The sequence below is a fragment of the Danio rerio genome, chromosome 10 (genome assembly GCF_049306965.1).
Source record: "Danio rerio strain Tuebingen ecotype United States chromosome 10, GRCz12tu, whole genome shotgun sequence".
NCBI classification, from domain to species: Eukaryota; Metazoa; Chordata; class Actinopteri; order Cypriniformes; family Danionidae; genus Danio; species Danio rerio.
Window position 1 is genome coordinate 29,799,336 of NC_133185.1, and position 21,349 is coordinate 29,820,684.

Genomic DNA, 21,349 nt, shown 5'->3' on the forward strand with positions numbered 1-21,349 from the left:
AGTAATGTTGATAACAGAACTATTATTAGTGCAGTTGTTGCTGTTTAGTAATATAATATCTAAAAGTTTTTATTACCATTTTAATTGCCACTTAACTTTAATAATGAACTTAAAACATTCTAGAATACTATTTAAAGGGGTGCGTTTAATATTTTTACACTTTATTTTTCGCATCATTAGTAGGGTTGTCACGATACTGTAATTCCGTACCAAACAATACTGAAATTTTAAAACGTCTTTCCCGCAAACATTTGAGCACTGTCGAGCACATTCTTGAAGTGGTCTAGAGTGTATTTTTAAGGCTTGGTTGTGTTTATAGGATGCAAAGCAATGCATGCTTCATTTAAAAAAAAAACATGTTATTTTTTTTCATAGATCTTACTTAAATCAAATACAGCTACTCAGCTAGCATAAAAAAACGACTGATATATTTCCTAGAAATGCCCCCTTCAAGAGGCTCTGATTGGTCAGCTAACATTGTGCTGTGATTCGCGGATCAGCTCCAAATCACCAGGAAAAATGTCGCGCCTCTGATAGCATGCACTGTGCCTCGGATGTGTTAGGCCCAATCCTAGTTCTACCCCTTAGCCCTTCCCCTTACCCCTACCCTTTGTTTTGTGTGTTCCCATGAAGGGGTAGAGGTGTCCCAATTCTCTTTAGCTTGAAGGCATAAGACTAAGGAGAAGGGGTAGATACCCCTTGGAACAGAGATTTTTCAGGACCACACTCAAAACCAACAGGAAAGAAAAATTCCCAGAATACACCAGTCACAATGGCAGCACAGCTATACCCAGAAGTCAGGAGATCCACAAATTAGTATTTTTTGTCGTTATTACAAATTTTTACAACAAACAAGCATATATTTTAACACATTCATAACCACATTTGTATTTTAATGGCATGCTTAAAAAAAAAAAACAGTTAAAATAAAAAACGCTAAATTTCGCAATCTATAATCCCTAATAATATCTCCTGATAGCAGTCCCACAACATTCTGACACTCAATGACACTCGAATACCCGGTCATTAATGTCTTGCGGCTGGAAATGAGCTTTTTACAGTGTCTGCTATAATGTTAATATTGTTTTTGGTGTGTTTACATAAATGAATATGGCCACTGTGTAAATGCACAGTATAGTTACAATCTTATTGGCACACTAGATCATTATGATAACATAATATATGCCTTTAGTGATTTCCTGAAGATAAATACCAAAAAAAAAAAAAAAAATACAACTGTAATAACTACAGCAGTCACGATGGTTGATCTCATATAAAGCAAGAGATCATGATGACATATGATGATGTGTGCAGGTGCTGTAGTGCTGTCCCATTTCTTAGGAGTATATTTTAAAGCCCTTCCCCTTCACGCCCAGTTTTAAGGGTAGGGGTACAAAAATAGAATTGGGCCAAAACACTGTCAATGAGTTTAGCTGTTAGCTGCAGCAGTTTGAGCCTGAATCAGATGGAAAATGAAAAGGACACAGCTAAACCTCACGTCTGCTCTCTAAAATAAAATCTGACAAGTGTCTTTCACGTATATTTGGAAAAAGCATATGTAAGTAATGTGAAACGGCGAAGCAGTGGCACAGTAGGTAGTACTGTCGTCTCACAGCAAGAAGGTTGCAGGTTAGAAGCTTATCTCAGTTGGCGTTTCTGTGTGGAGTTTGCATGTTCTCCCTGCATTCGCGTGGGTTTCCTCCGGGTGCTCCGGTTTCCCCCACAGTCCAAAGACATGTCTTTTGTAAGTTGGTTATCTGAGATGCAAAACGCATGGAAAGAGGCCTCATAGAGAGACACGGCAGCGCTGGTATAGATTGTGGGTGTTTACAGTGGTTTGACGCATAAATATGAATTTTTAGCTAAATTGTCATAAGTGCCAAACAGCATTTCTCATTGTTTACATCCTTGATTACATCTTCGCTAAAACATACCATTAACGCTAGACACTATGCATGTAATAGATCAGTTTTAACAAATAAAGATTCTTACAGGTTGTGGCTCACAATCATTATTAAGTTTTTAGCCGAATCCAGCACTGAACTGGAAGACAATCTTGAAGCTGTCCTTTGTCAAATGCTAACTATATGTTTTTTATAATTCTCGTTAACATAATAAAAAATTTTTTGTAAGCACTTCTCTTTTTGTGTCGTGTCCTTTGGAAGCTCAAAGACAGAAACAGAACAAGCTATATGGAAATACCAGCGTTTGAATGGCATTTTAGCTTTCTCTGCTACATTACAGCATTACAGTGCCTCTGGCCATACCTCTTTGATGCACAGGGTGTATGCATGTAACCTGAAGCATTTATGATCACACTAACCCGGATGTATTTTTTGTAGCCCCCAAACTTCCTTCACTGTAGGCTTTGCTAAGCTAACTCTGTAAAAGCCAATGTCTCCCTTTATATTAACTATATTAACCCTTTATATTAACTACCCTTTATTTTAAATATGATATCATAGTGGACCACTCCTTTAAACACCACTGATTTTCCAATAGTGTTCATGTGCTCAACAGAAATGACTGTGATTATCAGTGAAGGTCATCAGTTTACCGAACTCAATACTGTTTACTAAGTGTAAACGCACGTACAGGGACACTAGAACATTTTAAAGTTGTGATTTATCAGCGGATTGCTCGTATGTCAGCTTATAGACACATTCACAGCCATTTCTGCTGAGCATGTGAACGAAATGGCAAATCAGCGGTTTTCAAGAACGTCTTTAACAGCGCTTAAATGTTCGCCGGAAATGGACTGAATTCCAGTATCGTGACAACCCTAATTATTAGTTAATCTATATAATGTGTTGAATGAACATTCTTTAATTACATATTTTATAAAAAGTATACAAAAATAAAACTGCAACTGATTTTGACAACAACGGATGAATTTTAAAGCAAATTATCTCTCAAAGGTATAACTAAATTTTGATTCAAAGTGGAACAAAACATTTTTCCAAGTGTACAATAATCACACAAAACCAAATCAAATTAGCCAAAGACACAGATTTTTACAATTAGTCATTCAGGTTTAAGACATCCTGTGAATCATGGCAGAATTACAATTCCTGGTCAATTTCTAAACCTAATAACCTGGTTACTTCATAGCAACTTATACACCAGCACCTCCTGCAAGCTTTCAGTAATTGTTTATGTATGCTCCGCAGGCTCCCATACCCTAAGAATCCCTCTGTTCCTGGAATTCATTTCTTCCCTCAGGGCAGCAGAGCTGAAGAAGACGCAGGAGGTGAAGCAAGGCTCTGATGCTGCATCATCCTGATCAAATCTCTCCAGCACTTAGTGTAGCAGATTGCCAGAAGCTATTAGCCATATCCTGACAGAGTCACCACAGTCTGGGGCTCCTGCCATCACAAAGATGTCAATTAATATCAAGAGCGACAGGTGTCTGTAGCCCAAGCAGCGTTTATTTGTACGCTGTGTGTGGCCGTGAGTGAGGGACAAAAGAGAAAATGATAGATTGGCCAAGATGTGTGCTTTTATATAACTGTTTAAAACCTGCCTCACTGTCTGCATACATCTGATATAAGGCTCTGAATTCACAAGTGAAATTACATGAATGACTGCACTGAAAGTGCGTCATACAAACAGAGCTCTGCATGCTAAAATCATGGGAGATCTGACTCATAATTGATTTTTTTCATCAGCTCTAGCTTCTGTGTCTTAGTTATTCAAAGAAACTTGACATTGCAGTACTTTTAAAAATGTTGCCTCATGTTGATAAACTACACACACTCACCGGCCTCTTTATTAGGTACACCTAAGTAGTAAAGGGTTTCACCACTTTTGCCTTCAGATCTGTCTTAATCGTTTGTGACATAGATTCAATAAGGTACTGGCAATATTCCTTAAATATTTGTGTCCATATTGACATAATAGCATCATGCAGAATTGTCTCCAATTCCACCACATCCCAAAGGTGCTTTATTGGATTGCGTTTTGGTGACTGTGGAGGCCATTTAATTGCAGTGAACTCATAGTCACATTCAAGGAACCAGTCTAAGCTGATTCGCCCTTGATGACATGGCACGTTATCCTGCTGAAGGTTGCCTTTAGAAGATGGATACACTGTGTTCATAATTATGGACATATAATGGACATAATTAGCAACAATACTTTAGGTAGGTACTCAAAACTCTAAGTAGGTACTCAAGTAGGATGGCGTTTACACGGTGCTCAATTGGCACCCGGTGTGGTCTTTTGCTGCTGTAGTCCATCCGCCTCAAGGTTGGATGTGTTGTGCGTTCAGAGATGCTCTTCTGCATACCTCAGTTGTAACGAGTAGTCATTTGAGTTACTGTTGCCTTTCTATCACCTCGAACTAGTCTGGCCATTTTCCTCTGACCTTTATCATCAACAAGGAACCCAGAACTGCTGCTCACTGGATATTTTCTTTTTTGGACCATTCTCTGTAAACCCTAGAAATGGTTGTGTGTGAAAATCTCAGTAGATCAGCAGTTTCTGAAATACTCAGACCAGCCTGTCTGGCACCAACAACCATGCCATGTTCAAAGTCACTTAAATCAGCTTTCTTCCCCATTCTGATGCTCGGTTTGACCTGCAGCAGATCGACTTGACCATGTCTACATACCTAAATGTATTAAATAGTTGCCCTGCGATTGGCTGCTTAGAAATTTGCGTTCATGAGCAGTTGGACAGGTGTACATAATAAAGTGGCCAGTGACTAGATGTTCCTCAATGTTTGATAAACAATCTACTAAATGAAATGTTAATGTTAATTTTAATATTGTAATAAGTTTAAACACTCTAAGCCAGGTAATTAAGAAGCAGGGAAGGCAGAAATTGTAACCCTGAGTTCAATACTCCCTGTCTTCCCTGTGACCAAGCATCAGGTTTAAATTTACGTATATATAGTTTTTTTTTTCAATTACTGACAAACACCGTAATTGTACTCTGAAATATCTGATTTTCAGTTTCTTAAATATGAAAAAACTGATTGATTCACAACATGTTAATTCATCAATTTCTCCCGAAATACAAGAAAGTAGCTGTTTAGCTGGGAGGAAATTACAGTAAGCATTCTAATTACCTAAACTGTAAATCTTATGTGAATAAAGCACATGGTTCAATTATGTTACATTTTTTTTTATTTTATTATTATCAACCTCTAGCGCACATTTTAGAAACCATAAATGTTGTGATTTGATAGTACTAACGAGTGAATATATTAAAATAAACATTATTTGTTTGAAAACACTGATAAATTGTGATTTATGATAAGTGCAGTGAATATCTTTCTCTAGCCATCGTCGGAAAGCAGACTTGAATTCGGCAGCTGATCATGTCATCTACTGAATTCTCAAATCACACCAGTGTAATGGTATGCTCCAGGGACCAGCCAAGACTGATCACACTTTGTGATCATACATGTCAAAGGTTTAAAGTTAGTGGAAATGAAAGCTTTAGTGAAAGTTCTGCCATTTAAGAATCTAATGCCAAATCATTCAAAATAATTATTCCTTCAGCTTATAACAATCAATCATGCTTTAAGTTCTTTTAAACAGTCTCTATCACTGTCCATAAGTGACAGAGGAAGTTCCCTTCCATCCAACCCACCACCACTAGGTTGGCCTTGTCTTGACTCAGGGGTTGGCTCCCCCTACCTTCAACTTCAGGTAGGATCTGCCAGCTCACTCAGAAGTGTGTCACATAGATGGGGCTTATGCCAATAGACTTAATGAGAGCACAGTAACTGAACTTGCATTTATCTGAACAATTCACAATAATATGTTAAAAGATTTATTTAAATCATAAGTCTTTCAGGTAGAACTTGGCTTGAAGCAAACCAAATGAAATTGGTTTAATTTCAACATTGGACCTTTAGACTGTTCTGATTTTAATTGTTCAAGCTCTGAAACTCACTAGACCAGCTTCCAAGTCATCACCTGTAAAAACTGTCCATCCACTGCTTTGGACCACATTAACCAGCAGATACTCCTGTCAACCTCCAAATAAATGACATTTCATGAACCACACTCCACACTCTCAGAAAAAAGGTACAATGAGGGTACAATTTTGTTCCTAGAGGGAACAAAATATAAAATTGTACCTTTAAAGGTCCCATATTGGTCCTTAGGATACAATTTTGTACCCAAAAGGGCTATAAAGGTACAAATGTCCAGATTTAGGTTTGAAAGGTACATTTTTGTACCTTTTATAGCACATTTGGATACAAAATTGTACTGTAAAGGACCAATTTGGCACCTTTAAAGGTACAATTAAATATTTTGTTTCCCTATAGGAACAAAATTGTACCCTCAGCTCATGATAAGATCAAGACACTATATAACACTAATTTAAATGTATTAATACTAAACATTAATACTAAAATACATAATTTAAAAATATAATAAATAAATAAATTGATTGAATTAAATATTTTAATAATTAAATCTTTTTCATGTATTTAAATTACATTTTTTCTCAAAAATGTTAATAATTTAATTTATAATTGAATGTAATTTTAATCATTAAAAACGTAAATACTGGTCTTTGCTTACTGTTTAAGACCCTCTATAGCAGGGGTGGCCAACCCTGTTCCTGGAGAGCCATCTTCCTGCAGATTTCAGTTGCTACCCATATCAAACACACCTGAACCAATTAATTAGGACCTGAACACCACGTGATAATTACTGGCAGGTGTGTTTGATATGGGTTGCAACTGAAATGTGCAGGAACATGGCTCTCCAGGAACAGGGTTGGCCACTCCTGCTCTATGGTATATGGGATGTAGAATAAGAACCATGCAGAGTGACAGCATCTTCATACAGGTGGTGATGTTGCTGTCTCTTTAAGAATTTGGCTTGTTGAGACGTTATAGTAGTGTTTGTTACTGAGGCGGTCCGTCGAGTATGCTGGCTGTTTACACAGAACTTAGCACGCTCTTCAAAGAAAAGTCTATTTTGGAGTCCACACTTTTCAGGTAAGAATGTATTAAAGTTATATTTTCAGTCTCATTTTTACATGTGAAGCCGTGTTCTGTTGATTTTGTCTGACTCTCGGGTCTCGGCTTTCCCCCGCTTTAAGTGCTCCGGGCTGGCCTGCAGGATGGAGTTTGCTAAGATGTCTGCAGCTTATTAAAGAAGTTAATACAATGTAATATCGAAGTCACCGAGGGACATAACGTTATAGAAGGTGAGTACTATATGCTGTTAGTTTTCTCGGTGTAAAAGTTCCCTTTGTCGCCTACGTTACGTATTCGCGCCTTATATCTTACGTTACTGCTTTATTAATAAGTGTTGCCACGGCGGAATATAATCGCAACCCAATTAGCAAAATACACTCGGGCCAGCTGCGGCGGCAGAAGCGCGACGCTGCCGTATCCGTGCACCGGAATCGGGCCGTGAGTAATGTGCGGTGTGGCCCGGAGCTCGCGCGACTAAAGTCTTCATATACCTTGATATAAAACCTTTTGTTATTAATACTGGAAATTTGTAATTATCGATAATATTTTATATTTTGAGGCCATTTTTCTAGCCACGGTTGACCGCTGAAATGTAATTTTAGACGGTTATATAAGTTACACAGCCATTTTGAGAAGAAAAATCACAATTTTGTCACCGACAAAGTGACTGATTATGTAAACGTGACTAGTTAAGTTACAAACGTGGCGTGTGTATGCTTGTACATATCTTCGTTTCAGTGTATAAGTTACATTTAATGTTGAGGAGTGTCCACAAACTCATGTCCAGAATTGTTGGTGCTTTACTATCGTTTAACGTTATACTTATGTTAATGTAGAATTATTAACATACCATGTTGTATAAATCAACGTTTTAAGTTATACTTTGTTCTTTAATGTAATAATTTGTCTCATCTGTTCTGAAACTGGTACCTTGAGCTATTTTACCTATTTTATTAATATCTCAAAATAAGTAAATAGTTATTGCTTTATCTTATTGCTTTCCAGAAGTTTTTGAAGTTTCCAATTGTCTTTCAGGACAAGATTGAACAACAGAATGCAGCCTAACAGCATCAGACCAATGAAGGCATGTCATATGAAAGCATGGCTCAGTTACAAGATGTAAGTATGTCTCATTATCTATACCATGGTTTTAATGGCTTACATACTATTTTAAATTTGTAGGTTTTTACTTGCAAACAACAATAAATGTACACCCACGTGTTTAAAATTATTTTCTAGGTTTTCATCGAAAGATGAGAGATCAACTGAAGAATGCTATGGACCTGACTCTAAGGTACTCTTTCTAAACTTTCTCCACTTGATTAATATTATTAAATTCTAGCTTTGTATGGATTACTTCATATTTGTTTGTATGCCACATCTTATGTTCCAGGAATTGATTTTACAGCAGCACTTCTCATGTTGCCAGCCTTGTTAAGCGAGACACTTCAACATTTCGTTGTGCTCCAGTGCGTATGTTGTTTTCTGTTTAGTATATGCTGTGATAAATGCATTTTATAATTCTTGATATTCTTTATATTAGGATGACGCAGTGGGTAGTGCTGTCACCTTACAGCAAGAAGGTCGCTGGTTCGAGCCTCGGCTGGGTCAGTTGGCATTTGTGTGAGGAGTTTGCATGTTCTTCCAGTGTTCGTGAAGGTTTCCTCCAAGTGCTCCGGTTTCCCCACAAGTATAAAGACATGCGCTATAGCTGAATTTGGTAAGCTTATTTGTCTGTAGTGTATAAATGTGTGTGTGAATAAGTGTGTCTGGATGTTTCGTAATACTGGGTTGCAGCTAGAAGGGCATCTGCTGCATAAAACATATGCTGGATAAGTTGGTGGTTCATTCCACTGTGGCGACCCCAGATTAATAAAGGGACTAAGCCGAAAAGAAATTGAATGAATGAATGAAATTTATATTAGTCTTTTAATCTGTGATACTTTTTTTTTTTTTTTAATCAGTGAATATTAATTATTTTACTTTCTTTGCATGTTGATTTTCTCTTCATCAGTGATAGAGTGACTGATATTAATGTAATTATTGCTTTGTCATTTACAGTGAACCATCTTCACCACATTCAACAGTTCAAGTACACGAGGAGGCCACCGACTGGACAACTGTGTTAACAAGACGAGTCACGGCAGTCTTCAGAGTTGATGGGATTGCGATTGGCCGGGCTAATGATGTGGATGAATATACATTTTTGACATTCATCTTATTAGAAGAACACCTTGATGTTTCTGCAGTGGAATATTTTGAATGAACGGTGGACGATGACAAGCCTGGATCTACTCCAGTTACCAGAGTGATCAACCTTGTTTTTTGTTTCTCTACATGCTCTTGGGATAATCACAATCATCAAGTTAATCCAGCACACTGCTATTATTCATGCATTAAGCAAATTTTTAAATAACTTGTGGTCCTAATGACTATCAAAGAACATTTTCCAGATATGAGTGCCTTACATGTCATGTTTATCAAAAGCATAAACACATATTGTGTTACAACAAATTACAACTCCACTTGAGGATGATGAGGAGTAATCTACTGATGTTGAGGAAGAGGCTACTGATGTTTTTGGTTTTCTGCACTGTTGAAGCAATTTATAAAGAAACATTGCCTTCATTCTGAAATTCAGAGAAAATGTTGATGACAAATTATTTATTATGACCGAGTATTCTGACTAAAGACAAATACTTTAGACTTTATAAAGTGAAGTACTTGATGTAGCCTGTGTAATGTGTTTATAAATCTTAAACAGTTTTCTTGTGGTCTTTGTATTAAGTGTAGATTATTTAGTTTTTATTCTTATCTAAATTGTTCTTTTTACTGTTTTACATGTCTGCTTTATACTTGCTGTGTAATTTTATTTCTTGACACATTCAGTTGTGAGTTGTAATGAAATATTTCTACATTAATAAATAAAAATGGACATCTGTGAACCAAAATATTTTATTTATTTATTTATTTGTGCATGCAGTCACCAAAGGATCAAAATGCCTGGGTCAGTACCCTGAAAATACTATATAATATAAAAAGGTACATTTTTGTACCTTCAGTGTCTAGGGTACAAAATTGTCCCTTAAAGGGTACAAATGTAGAAGGTACAATTTTGTACCTTTAAATAGAGGTACAAATTTGTACCCTTAAGGGTACCACCCCAGTGACGGGCCATTTGTACCCTAAGAGGTACAATTTTGTACCTTTTTTTCTGAGAGTGTGCAGTGGTTGAAATCTTATTCTCAGGCATATCCTTAAGGGTGGGTGTATAAGAGGTGTAAAAGATAAACAAGTGACAATATCTTGCTCCTGGGGTTCCTCAAGGCTTGGTTCTAGGACAGTTTATTTTCTTTATTTATCTACATTGGAACACTAGCTGTCATTTAGAAACATGGCTTTAGAAACACCCTCAACTCCACATCTCATTCCAGCCTTACAGGATAACCAGGAAGCTGATTGAAGATCAAATGAACTTCACAGACCACAGAGTTGGAATGGCCCAGTTCCTTTCTGTTAAAATATGCTATACAACACTTTAAGACCTGGCTTTTATTCTGTCGAGGCTGGATTATTGCAATGGCAGATCTTGCCGCCAGTACTATCAAAACTCTGCAAATTATCCCAAACGTGGCAGTGAGAGAGGTTTTTAATGAGGCAAAGAGAGCTCACATCACACATCTGTCCATCAGATTGCACTCACTGCCAATAGTCACTCAAATCAAATTCATAACACAGATGTTTGGCAACAGAACAGCCACTGGGTTTGCACCCTTTTTACATAAACTGACTACATCATACTTCAGAAGCTTGTGTTCTGCATGTGAACAACACATTATGGTGCAATCAAAGGAGGCACAAAAAGACCTTTACTTTGACCGTTCCCTGTGGGTTGAATCATTTACTTAACCAAAGCAGCTGGATACTGCGTCATTTTTAAGGAACTTCAAAATATTTTTCATAAACACTTTAAGACTATTACCAGGTTTTTTTTTTATTCTATACACTTTTAATCATTAAAGGTGCTGTTTGTAAGTTTTTGACTCTTCTAAAGCATTAAAATACCTTAAAATGTTTGCAGATATTTGAGAAACATGCCAAGTGAACATTCTTGTTTATCTGAAACGCAATGCTGAAGTCAGATATTTTGCTTTGAAAATGTTTGTTACGTGCTGAAACGGTGTATTCGTTTTGCACCCGTAACCGAAATGCGACCTCCGGTGGACAGTAACAGACTCCGAAATGAGACACAGGTTCAGAGTTCTACAAGAAATGGCTATTAATAAGCAAATATTATAAGTACCACTAACGTAAACATTAGGTGAGCATGTATTATAACCATATGTCCTAGCAACTACATGATTTGCAGTGATAAGCAATTTGGCTGTTTGCACCAGACAGTGGCGCCCCCAGAAAATTTTCTTAGGGGTGGCCAGAAGAGGCCACACCAAATCTAGGGATGGCAAACAAAAAAAATTATGAATTCAGTGTAATGTTATATTTTTGCTTTTGGTAAATGTAATAATGTAGTTTTTATTCATTTAATTAATTCTTCTTGAAATATTGCTATTTATACCTTGAAGTAATTCAGGAAGTACATGTGCAAACCAAATAAAAATCTATGTACACTTTATATATATATATATATATATATATATATATATATATATATATATATATATATATATATATATATATATATATATATACTGTATAAATAACTTTTTTACATGCTTTTATTGTACATCATACAGTATATGCGATGTCTAAAATTAATGAATTAATGATATTCCCAGAGATGGGTTGCTGCTGGAAGGGCATCCACTGTGTAAAAATGTGCTAGATAAGTTGGCGGTTCATTCCACTGTGGCGACCCTGGATTAATAAAGGGACTAAGCCAAAAAGAAAATGAATGAAAGAATAATGAGTTTATTAATAACCCAAACAAATGAACAAACTGAAACAAAAAGGCATTACTATACACACTCACTATACCTAATAATATCATTTATCCATATTGCTTTTTGAGCCATTTTATTAATGCAGCTTCTTCTATTGATATACTGTACCTTAAGGTAAATATTAAATTGCTATTGCTGTCTATTGAAGGTGTGTGCGTGCTGTCAACGACGATCAGGGAGGGTAGTGGCGGTTCTAGTTTAAATGACACCCTGGGCGAACCACCCTATACACCCCACCTCCCTTGAATTGTTAGATTTGTTATTCAATAAATATAACAATTTATTTATATTTATTTTAAATAAATACAATTAATATTATTATACAATTATTATTCTGAATAAATAACAGAAATCAATCCTAAATATTACTGGAAAACAACAACTGGAGTGATATGCCAAGATCACTTAAGAAAACTTTTGCATGAAAATTAATTATGACAGTTCTAAAGAATACAAAAAATGTATTATAGAATTATCTGTGGTCTTAGACCAGATCATGGCTGAGAAATCATGTTATGAAGTCTTACCACCCTGACTCATTATCCCTCCTTTCTGCTTTAAAGGCATGCTTAGTGAAAGTAACATCATCATCATATTATATAAACTTTAGTCGACTTTCACCTCTGCACAAAAGGCTGTTACTCCGTTTCACGGCGCATGAGGGGCGCGTATTTTGTCGGCGTGCATGCAAACAACCAACCGGGATTCACACAGGAGTGCGTGAGGCGCGCAGAAATGGTTTTCTGCGCGCATGCGTTAGTTTGCTTTCACCAGCATTCAGCATTGAACCAGCACTAAGGGGGAGAGACAATGAATCAGCTACGTCAGTAACACCAACAATAATTTAGTGGCTGCGTTTTATTTATTTAAACATTGGGGATTTATAAGTACATTTAATCAATAATGTCAACAGCAAAGTTATATTGGGGTGGCCAAAGGGGTGGCCACAGGGGTGGCCAGAGTTTACAGAGTTCACCCCTTGGGGGCGCCCCTGGCACCAGACAAAACATGACAGAAATTTAAATTCAGCCATTCAGAAGCAAAAAACATACACTCACTCATGAAATGGTAAAGATTATGATGTAATTAAGAAATATAAAACCTCTTTAACATTATTGAATAAACATGCTGAATTACTAATACGTCTTGATTTATTTAATTTTCAAGATCTGAGGTAAACAATCGGCTGCTGCTTTCAAACTCAAGTCCTTAGCATAAAGCACATGAGGTGTACCTAAGAGGATCATTGTGATGTATTCTGATTTACACCACTAGATGGTGCCCTGTATGTGTGTATACTGTAAAGCACTATTTACAAGGATCATAGAACAAGAAAAACTCCAGCTAAGTAAAGAACATTGTCTGCTGTCTTTATTTAATATTCTATTCTCTTATCTAAATAAGCCTAAACAGCTTTACGAGTCTACAGAATATAATACAATCATTGTCAGCTTTCTGTTGTTCAGTTGCAAGAAATAGAAGCGGTTTCTAACATACCAACTTAAGGTGTTGGTTTGGACAAAAACTTCTTTTAGTATGAAAATATTCCTTCTATTGTGTGCCGTTGCTTTTATATAGAACATGATTGAAATCAGCCTTTAGGCTTGATTGTCAGACTTGCTCCTGTTGGTCCTCAATCCGGCAACCTGTGCTTGCATTTGTTTTGATCCAGGAATGCAATACCTAGTTCAACCACTGGGTGTCAAACTTACATACTGCACCTTTAAAAAAAAAAAAAGGAAACATCTTACCAACCCCAAAATTTGTAATGGTAATGAGTGAACCCAACCTAAATCTATGAATTTCTATTAGACTAACTCAAACCCACCACACTTCCCTGGTGCATGTGATGGAGTCATAAGAGTGTGCAAATAATAGGCTTCTCCATCTCAGTCCCAAGTGGGAATAGCTCTCTTCTTCTTGATAAGTGTTTGGCCCAGCTGTTGTTGCAAACAACCAACATCTCAAAGAAAATCCCATACATGCTTCATTTTGAACTGCAAACAGTCTCATTCAGCAGCGGGCTTCGTGGAAGCCAATCCGTGACTAATGAGTAATGACTAATTTTCCTTACTGAGAGACAGCTGGAGTTCTCTAGAGAACCCCAAAACAATAAAAGTGTTTGTCTACAGGCTTCAGACCCATAAAATTAACAAATGTACTGCACGTAAATCTGCTGTCACACAAATCCCTCGCTGCAGATAAGTGTGCAAGCCTGGTGACTACAGCACCCTCCGCCGAGACAGCAACATGGCTAATACCCAACGAAACTGATCCATGACTCAACTTGTCTCAATGGGCTGTACCTGTGAGCAGGACTGTGGGGGAGTGAGCCAATGTCAAGCCTTTTCAACGGATCAGTCGCTGGAGAATAAGAGGCCTCCCCGCTGTCATAACAGAGAGAGTGGAAGTGGGACCTCCACTGAGAGCCTCCTTTGATGGGCCATTCATCTTGGCACTCTCAGCTGATGTCAGATCAGTATTAACAGAACTGTGAGCGCTAATGACTCATACTCCCACACCTGTAGAGATGGATTAACTGAAGAGAGCAAGAGATGAGTTTACCTGACTAACCATTTATCAGGTGCCTGTAATAGAAAGGCACTTGCGTAACTTGTGCTGTAATTAATCACTATTAGACCAGGGTAATTTGCACATGATTGTTTGCTTTGTAGGATCTGTCATTCGAATCAAATGTAGGAGATTCAGGTGAAGTGTTCTCTTTATTCTTCTCTCACTTTGTACATCCCCTTTTTTGATGACTGAATGAGTTATATCTAGGCCAGGAGTATCAAACTCATTTTAGCTCAGGAGCCACATGGAGGAAAATCTATTCCCAAGTGGTCCAGACCGGTAAAATCATGATATATATATAACTTAAAAACAACAACTTAAGATTGTTTTCTTCGTTTTAATATGATCAGCACTAAACATTAAGCAGGAGCCTGAGGACAACACGATCTCAAGGAAATTTGTAGCTTTTTGATTTAGTGGCTAATATGAATTTGTATGATCTCATTCATACAATTTATTGTGATTTGCTTATCCACCAATGATGGTTGGGTTTAGGGGTGTGGTTGGGTCCCATGCCTCCTTTTTTTACCGTATATTTTCATTCGACTGAACTTATACGAATTAGCCACTAAACTGACAAAACGTAAAAACATTACGTTTTCTTGGGAGAACACCTCAGTGTGGTATGGCAGGTCATAGATGTGGTCTTTCTCCCTCCGAGAAGACTGTCAAACTGATGCTTATTCAGTCTTCTGGATTGAATGAAATTAACAGTTTGCACTTCAAGTGGACACAATTGGAACACCGGTTACTTTTATTGAAAAATTGCAGCTCATGTTTATACATTACAGAGTCATCTCTCAGGCCTATTAAACCTAATCCGGCCCACGGGCCACACGTTTGACACCCCTGGTCTAGGCCCACATTAAAACTGTGTGTGCAGAATTCTGCAGATTTCTCTTTTTTTCATTGAGTCTATTTTTATTCCGTTTTTAAAATTGATTTCAGTAATATTATTGACTAATATGAAAATATTCAAATGACTAATTTACAAAACAGTTTGTAAAGTAATATTACCTGTCTTTTAGTAAATATATTATATAAGAAACTGGCTTTGTTTACCAAATAAAGTGGATCTAATTAGATTTGCATTGTGAACATAAAAAAAAAAGTTAAAACCATATAATTTTTATTTCATATACTAAGTTTTAGAATGATTCTCTCAAAATCATTCTGAATAAATCTGCAGATTTTTAACAACATTCCGTGCAGAAATGGCAAAAAATCCCTGCAGATTCTGTCTAGCCCTAATCATGTCAAAATTATATGAATATTCACAATGTGTCTGGATCAAACGTTGACTATACTCAGCGATCCTCGTTTACTTACAACAATAAAGTTCATGTTTAAATGATTAGTTCAACCAAAAATCATAATTGTTATTAATTACTCACCCTCATGTTCTTTCAAATCCCTGAGACCTTAATTCATATTTAAAATACAAACTTAAATATTTTAGGTGAAGTTTGAGAGCTCCCTCATCCTCCACAAACAGAACAGTTCTAGACTTGCTCAAAGTTCAGATAAATGTAGAAAAAAAAATTCAAAACACACCATATGCTAGGGCTGCATGAATAATTAAAAAAAGATTGTAATCTCGATTCGACCCCCCACATGATCTTAATCCAGCATCTCTACAATATAGCCAATTGTATTTTTAAGTTTGAGAGAAGCATAAAGGCAGTCGCACAAGTCTTCACATTGTTTCATATTCTTTGCTCACCAACGTGGACACCTCCAAATGATGTTAAAAGTGTCACATACTGTATTCATAAGGTATGATTCACCCATAAATGTGAATTCTGTCTTAATGTAATGAGGTATTTGCAGCCATGAAATCACACATGATTCACAAACACGTTTGTTTACTAAAGAGAGGACTTGCGTGTGGCCGCGAGGTCTACTTTAGCAAACAGAACCTGCATAGACTGTGAATTACAGGTGATAAGGTTGTAAATAACATTCAGTTTTTTGAACAGAGGGATTATTTGGGAGCTGCGCAGGAAGTATGATTTCCATGTTTGTTTGTTTGTTTTTCTTGGCAGTGACGGCAGCCATGACATGAAAGCATTAGGCAGTGAAAGTGAAACTGTAAGCGCACACATCAATTAAATGATCATATCACATTTTAAAGTTTTGATTATGATGAGCACTTGATATGTTTTTTCTTTCATAGCGAACAGGGTCAGTATAACTACTCTAACCTATTTAATATTGAATATAATGCAAAAGGGAATCAGATAATTCATTTCATAGCACTTGACTTTAAGAGGTTAAACATAATTTAAATTAAAATAAAGTTTTTTTAGATGCTAGCATCAGAATGTTTTAAGTATATCCAAGCTAGTGAGCTAAAAACAGTAACAAAATTTGCATTTAGGAGATATAAATATGATATAAACGTCAAAAGCTTGAAGTTTGTCACCTCTACCTAAATGGATTAACAATTTTCTAATTAAATTTTGACCAATCAAATGCTCTCTAGCATCTGACATGCCCCGCCCCTACTGGATGATTCTCGTTTGCTTTTAATTTGATACGCTTGAGCTCAATCACTCTCACTTGCAGAGCTGTGATAAAACAAATTGCTATTGGCTGCTTTTTTTAAAAAGAGGAGGAACAATTATATGTGCCACCCCCTCTTCATGTTTCCGATTACATCAAACATTGAAAAAAAGTACATTTCACAACACTTCTCTTTCCCTTTAGCATTTTTAATGCAGGCCACTTGTTTTAAATAGAAAATGTACATTCAAATAAATATACATTTTTTTTGTTCCCCTTTTGAAAATAGAAGACTTTCAAATTTTCATGATTCCTAATGTCTTTGGCAGTGAAATAAGCCCAGAGCACCAGTGCTTTCCATGCTGTTTTCTGCATAAAAACTAGTTCTTACTTCACTAACTCAATCATAGTTGCTAATTACTTGTGAGTGAGTCATTGAGGTGATTTGCTAAGTGCTTTCTGGCTGTTTAAGGCCAAAGGCCGCACAACCGGACGTGACTTATGCAAATGCCTGAGTGCTCAAATACAAGGAAGCCTTTAAACTGTGTGGCATGTGCATACTCTTAATAAAAAAAGCAGTTAGACCTAGTGAACCCATTTCTGATTTACATGCGATGTGACATGTCCTAGGGATTGCCCGCATCTGAGTACTATGCGTTTGTAAGTGTGCGTGTTCATATGTGTGTTTCTGATGATGTAACAATTCTGCGTCTGGTTATGCTAAGGTTGTGCTCTTTGTTGGACTGAGGTCACATTGTGCGCCAGAACGGGAATGAAACATGGTGCTTCAAACTGATTCAGGTTCACTTCCTTAAACCCCATCCAGGATTACTCATATTTGCATCTGCATATACATTAAACATTTGTAAAACAGAAAGAAAATTGAGGAAATATCATGTAATAATGCAAGTCAGAATTATTTAAGTGAATCTCTTATGCATTATATGAAAGATATACTGAAAGATAGACACATACATATATTGTCTATTGCTTTTATCTTTTTTCTTCCGTGCGAGTCAGTACATCTAAAGGTAAAAAGCTGTGAAATGTCAACGCATAAACTGCAGATAATTGAACTCTCTTAACTCATCTAGTGCAATCATCTGTCTACTGTTGCACTCATGTTTATTTTTATAAGGTATAATTTTTTTTCTGTTCAAAATAATAAATGTTCTGTAATAAAAGATGAACGTATATGATGAAATCTCTATCTATATTTTAGTCAGACCAAACTTATTCAAACATTTGAAAACCACAAAGTTAGTTTTGGCACAATGCCACTTTGTGGTTAGGAGAAATTAAATATAAAGAAATATATATAATATAAATAATTTAGGATCGTCAAATAATTTTGAAAAATTACGTAATTAATCACACTTTTTTTGTAATTAATCGTGATTATTTATAAAACGCAGTATTTATTACAGAAATAAAAACACAGGCATGTAAGTGACATTTGAAGTTCAAAACAATCAATGCCAATAACAAACAAAAATGATTTCCATGTTGGACTATACACACACCTTCCTTCTACAAGCGCATCCTTTGTCTTATCCAAGTTTCTAAGCATGTTAAACACACGCAGGGCCAGAGCAAGATGAACTAAATGGCAATCACGCTGCCCTCAACCCAAAAGTGACCGGTACGCGGATGAAGGAGGGGGTGGGTGTAGCGGATGAAAGTGAGGACCGGGGGGTTCGCTCACTATTCTGCTGCACAAGGTGGCCGCCTAGGCCGCCTATAGACATATACATATATATATGTTTTTGCAGTTGACAAACACACATTGAATAATACAAAGAGAATGATTCCCAAGAAATTGTGAAATTATAAACACATTGCCACATTTTCTCAAAACTTGATTCATGATTTAAGGTAAGTCTTTTGTTTTGATTATTTATTATGCCATTAAAATTAATTATTGGAATTTTCGGCTCTGAGCACGTTGTAGCTGATTTTTGTAGGTGTGCCTTTAATGCAAATGAGCTAGTTCTCCCCGCGCACTGTTCCCACGTGCCTGTCAGAGCCACAGAGATTGCTCCCGATGGCTCTGATTTGTGTCTCCACTCCTGCTGCGTCAGATAACCAGCACAGTGACAGACATGAAGGAAGCAGAGCCCACTTAACGCTTGTGAGAAATACTGCATTAAGAACTTTACCAATGATTATTTGATGTATTTGTTGTGGAGTTAATTCAAGCCTTTCTGCAATGAGTCACACACAATGTTGTTACAATGTTCACGCAGACACAAACACCCACAAATACAGTGAATGTGTTTAACTTATCTGTTATGTACAAAATAAAACTGATTGGGATTGAACAGCTTTCTTTGATAATTGTATTGACATGCTACTGGTGATGATTTATAGTCTTTGCTTAGCGCACATCCTGTCTTGTTGATATGATTATACGCATTACTATGAAGACATGTTAATATGCAACCAATCAATCAATACGGTAGGAGGGGAACCACACTCATACCATACACTGCGGTGGGTCTCGAAATGGGAGGAAATTAACATCAGGAAATTAAAACAAAAGAAATTCACTGTGTTTATATCACTCTAATATGACTATGGACACACTATACCTACAGTACACAAAGTTCTGTCCAAACAGTTTTTAAAAAAGATTTTAATAATAGGTCCCTTTTAAATCAATAGCTATAAGCCGTTTTAAAGACTTATACGATTGATAATGTCAAAAACAGATACCAATCATGCTAAAACTTGCATAATGTTTATCAAATGCAGGCTAAAAAATAAGTTTTCTCTTCACCTTTATTACTTAAGCCAGCAGATACTTTTTCAATTTAGATTCTTCAGTCCAGACTTTGAAGAGGGTGTTAATCTTGACATTTGAGCAAGCAGGAGTAGGACTAACCACCTTCATCTTATTCATGTTGATATTCATAGAATTCACAAAACTTCAAAAAATGAAGTGGTGTGCAGGAACTGCAAAGGATGACAGAGTTGAAGAAGTAAGAAATCTATGTGAACACCCACAGAATGAGACTTATTCTTTAAAAAAGTGAATTTTTTCTTCAGAGTCAGAATTTTATCTTTTTGTGCCTCCGATATTAGATTCTGTTGAGTGGGGGAAAAGTGACAGTACTCTAACGCCCCATTCACACGGGGCGTCAGCGTCAACGCTTCCCATTCACTTTGAATGGGTGACGTCAGGCGTTGCCGAACTGCATTGTGGATCCGTCGGCGCCGCTTCAGAGGCGTTGCTCGCGGCAGAAGTTGGGACTAGCTCAACTTTTCAAGCGCCGATGGAAGCGTCAGCCAATCAGATCGCTGAATGCAAATATGGCAGCTAGACAGGGGCCTATTGCTGACTGAATTTCATTGGCTGACGCTGCGATGACGATCACATTAGCCTCAACTTCAGGCACGCCTTCAGTCAAGCGTTGACGCTGAAGCCCCGTGTGAATAGGGCGTAAGAAAAACAGTATAAATACAATAAAATTAAATTAACTAAACATAAATAATTTAGCATTTTTAATTTAAAAAATTATATTTTCAAATACTTATAAAAATGCTTTTATAACAACAACTTGACCATAACCTCATCACATTGTAGACCTACAGTATCTTCATAACAGTGACTACGTTTACATGAACATCAGTAACCAATTTATTTGCCTTAATCTGAAAAAGATAATAATACGATTAAGATGATAACATGAGTTTTATTTTGAATGTTCCTTTCATGATCTTGTTGTACATGTTATAGCGCATAATTCGATTATTGTCATTGCGTGACCATGCATTCCACATTTCCTCCGAAGTTTCATGTAAGTTCAGGTGTTTCATTCTTAATTTGTCGATTTTAACTGCAGTTTGGCATTTTCACTTTCATCCAGGAAGATTTCATGCAAGCTCTCAGTGATAAACAAGATATTGGATCAGAGTATGAACTGCTGGAGGAGTGTTGTTTTAATGGAATTTGATAGCACACACTGAATGGGGGAAAAAACCTTGATGTCTGTGGTCCTTCACTGGCTCAGTAGGTGCAGAGAATAGTGTTAAACAGCCATGTGTGTATGGAATATCCTGTCGTAAAATGTGACAAAAATCCTACACGATGGTATTAGTTTGATTAAGGTGTTTGAATGTCTGTACCGCACTTCAAATGCAACTAAAATTCGCATACTCCACTTATCTTATTTGATTTCTGTTTAGTTTGATTATGATTTCAGTCGGATCAGGATAATCAAAAATGTCTGTTTACATGTTAGACTCTTAATCAGAGTATCGCCTTAATTGTATTAAAATCGCATTATTGGTGTCCATGTAAACTCAGTGTTTCTATAAACATCATTTTATAGTAACTTTAGTACTTGGAAAAGTTATCACT

At 36.6% G+C, this 21,349-nt stretch overlaps 1 protein-coding gene across 14 annotated transcripts in view; it reads right to left on the bottom strand.

The window, feature by feature from the left end:
- si:ch1073-15f19.2 overlaps window positions 1–21,349 on the bottom strand; it is a 78,089-nt gene that overhangs the window by 37,512 nt on the left and 19,228 nt on the right. For 3 of the 14 annotated variants that reach the window (XM_073914756.1, XM_073914750.1, XM_073914751.1), the window contains one exon: window positions 3,181–3,365. The exons of the other annotated variants lie outside the window; for them this stretch is intronic. The gene's annotated coding sequence lies outside the window, so the exon portion shown is untranslated. The remainder of the gene's footprint in view (window positions 1–3,180; window positions 3,366–21,349) is intronic. 14 annotated transcript variants of the gene reach the window in all.